The sequence below is a fragment of the Neomonachus schauinslandi genome, chromosome 9, assembly GCF_002201575.2.
Source record: "Neomonachus schauinslandi chromosome 9, ASM220157v2, whole genome shotgun sequence".
NCBI lineage: Eukaryota > Metazoa > Chordata > Mammalia > Carnivora > Phocidae > Neomonachus > Neomonachus schauinslandi.
This window is the reverse complement of record NC_058411.1, coordinates 57415273-57418567: the sequence shown is the minus strand read 5'-3', so window position 1 is coordinate 57418567 and position 3295 is coordinate 57415273. Positions and strand designations below refer to the sequence as shown.

The window sequence follows — 3295 nt, the reverse complement described above, 5'->3', positions numbered from 1 at the left end:
GTAGATTTAGATTTGATTCTTTGAAGGGGTATTAATGCACCCTTACTATAATGTTTCCAGCTGATACACTTAAGAATATATAACTTGCCTCCATGTTTCTCTACTTTGCTAATTAAATGTAATGTTACGGCTTCCAGGTCAAAGTGGAATCGGGTTAACATTTTCCCATAAAGATGCTCCTACATTTGCACTAAAATAGCCATGAATATATAAGACAAAACCCACCACACATATACCTTAGTGATTAATAACCTTATGGCAGAATCTTAGTGGAATCAAACAAAGCCCAAGGCATGTGCAAACGCACAAAGAGAAAAACCTATTTGTTGTTCATCACACCACACAGTCTGGTTTGCATCATGAAAAAGAAGCTTCTTGGCGAAAAAAAAATAATACAGATTTTTTTATTGAAACAACAAGATTTTTTTATTTAAGTATAATATAGATACAGAAAAGCTCATGTATCATAAATGATACATTGGCTTTTTACAAACTAAACTCATCTGTGTAACTAGCACCCACATCAACAGATTACCAGCGGCCCAAAAAGTGCTCTCAGGCCCCTTCCCAACCACTACCCCAACCCCCCAACACCAGGGTTTGAGCTTCACCGAAAAATCAGGAAAGATATTTCTATTCCCCCCACTTTCAGTTCACAGACTCAGAGTCCAAGAGAATGTAACAACCACTTTTGCGTCCTCCCTTCTCGCCTCTTGCCGTGAGTGTCCCTTCTGGAGGTGCTGCCTGCACGCTCCCCTGTACCCCCACCCCAGCCATGCCTTGCAAAACTGAAGAAATCAAGAACTTTCTGCTCATGCCCAGGCGAAACGATGCCGAATACATCAAGATCAAGAAAACTAAGGATAATGTGAAGTTTAAAGTTCGATGCAGCAGATACCCTTTACACCGTGGTCATCACATACAAAGAGAAGGCAGAGAAACTGAAGCAGTCCCTGCCCCCAAGTTTGGGAGTGAAGGAGCTGAAATGAACCTGGCACAATGATTTGAACTGCATTAAATTTTTTTAAATTCTTAAAAAAAAAAAAAAAAAAAAGGAACAACCAGAGAAAAAGGCAGCTGCCCTCTATGCTCCCTCGGGGGCTCCTCTCTGTGCCAAATACAATATCATACAAGCCTCTCCTTCCCTACCCTACTCCCCCAAATCTCTGTACCCAGGCAGAGTCTGCAAATGGCAGGCAGTGCTGGGTGATCGGTATGTGTGCAGAGCTGCAAGGAGATGTGGTGAGGGACTGGTGGCAGCTGGTGGCTTCTGCCATAGGGACCCTGACTGCTGGGGACTGTAGTTTTTATGTATGAGGATGCTTTGTGTATCACAGAATCAGACATTAGAGCTAGATGGCGTGTCAGTGAAACAAATGCCTACTTAGAAATGGGGAGTTAAGTGGAAGGCTCAGTGCATTAACCTGTCCTTCTCTGCAAAAGAGACCATAAAAAACATTCATCTCCTCTGAAAAAGAGACCATATCAAAACATCTTTGGACGTATCAATACATCGACATGTTTTTGTGGGTGAGGGGAAAATAACAAAAGGCCTCCTCACCTGCCTGATGACAAATACACCGTCTGGATTCATCTCACCTTGTTCAAGGGATAAAAAGAAGGAAAACCAACATGAGTCTATGGGAAGAAATTACAGGATAAAGAAAAAGAGAGCCATATGGAAGAGACCAGGGAAAAAAAGAGCTAAGCTCCAAAAATAAACTATTTCCGTACTCCAGAAGAAAATTTCCAAACCCTGATTAGCCCTTTAAGGACAATATAAAAAGACACAGGGTTTAACAAAGAGAAACGGGACAAGGAAGGAGCAGGCTGGAATGAGATGGCAAAATGATCATCTTAAAGAGACTGAAAGCACTCTGACACACAGTACTGTTTTAGTGAACAGTTTGATAATATCTACGAGTTTAATTATATGCATGCCCTATTACCCAACAAACCCTCCCCTAGATAGAATCTTTACCCAAAGAAATGTCACAGGGGCACCAGGATACACATTTCAAGTTAATAATACCGTATTGAATATTGGAAATTTGCTAAGAGAGTAGATTTTGGGGGCTGTAAGTGTGTGAGGAGAAGAAATGTTAATTAGGGGCACTTGGGTGGCTCAGTCAGTTGGGCGACCGACTCTTGGTTTCAGCTCCGGTGATGATCTAGGGGTTGTGAGATCGAGCCCTGCATCAGGCTCCATGCTGAGCGCAGAGTCTGCTTGGGATTCTCTCTCTCCAATTCTGCCCCCCTCCCTCAAATAAATAAATAAATCTTTTTTTTTAAGATATGTTAATTAGCGGGCGCCTGGGTGGCTCAGTCGTTAAGCGTCTGCCTTCGGCTCAGGTCATGATCCCAGGATCTTGGGATCGAGTCCCACATCGGGCTCCCTGCTCGGCGGGAAGCCTGCTTCTCCCTCTCCCGCTCCCCCTGCTTGTGTCCCTCTCTCGCTGTGTCTCTCTCTGTCAAATAAATAAAATCTTTAATTAAAAAAAAAGATATGTTAATTAGCTTGACTGTAGTAATCATTTCACTATGTATATATGTATATCAAATCACCGTGTTGTATAGCTTAAATATATACAGTTTTATTTTTTAAAAGTTTTTAAAGAATGTTTTTGGCAGAATTGCTTGTAGTAGCAAAAACAAACAATCCAACAGCCCAACTGTACATAGGATAATGTGGTAGTATACACAAACGATAGAATACTCTTCAGAAATGAACATGAGCAACCTAAAACTACTCACCACAGCACACATGAATGTCACAAATATCATGCCTTGTGGAAGAAGCCAGATAAAACCTTCATAGTGATTGATTTCATGTATATAAAGTTCAAAAGCTAACCTACAATATTTAGAGATGCATACATAGGTAGTCAAACTATTAAAAAAGTAAGGCAGTGATTACTACCAAAGTCAGACGTGCGTGACCTTTGAGAGGAGCAAGGCTTTGTGCTTGGGATGAGGCATGTGGGGAGCCCTGGAGTGTTGCAGTATTCTCTTTCCTAACCTGAGCTGGTACACATAGTTCATTCTCTTAGTATTTCTCAAGCTGTACCTTCAGGATGTAGACACTTTTCTGTATGTGCATCATATTTCACAACTTTAAGAAGTGTTAGAAACATATTAGCAGAATTAAATCTAGGTTGACAGAAAAGGTGGGTTTGATAAGAGAAAAAAATGAAGGCAAACTTGTATCCTCTTATAAACTCAGAGGTGGAGACCAAACATGGCAGCAAGGAGAGGTGAGATGGTGACCATGGAGGAAAAAAAAAAAAAAGACGAG

The 3295-nt window shown here is 41.2% G+C and overlaps 1 pseudogene; it reads left to right on the top strand.

The window, feature by feature from the left end:
- Positions 1 to 775: 775 nt before the first annotated feature.
- Positions 776 to 989, top strand: LOC110590705 (annotated as a pseudogene).
- Positions 990 to 3295: the final 2306 nt, after the last annotated feature.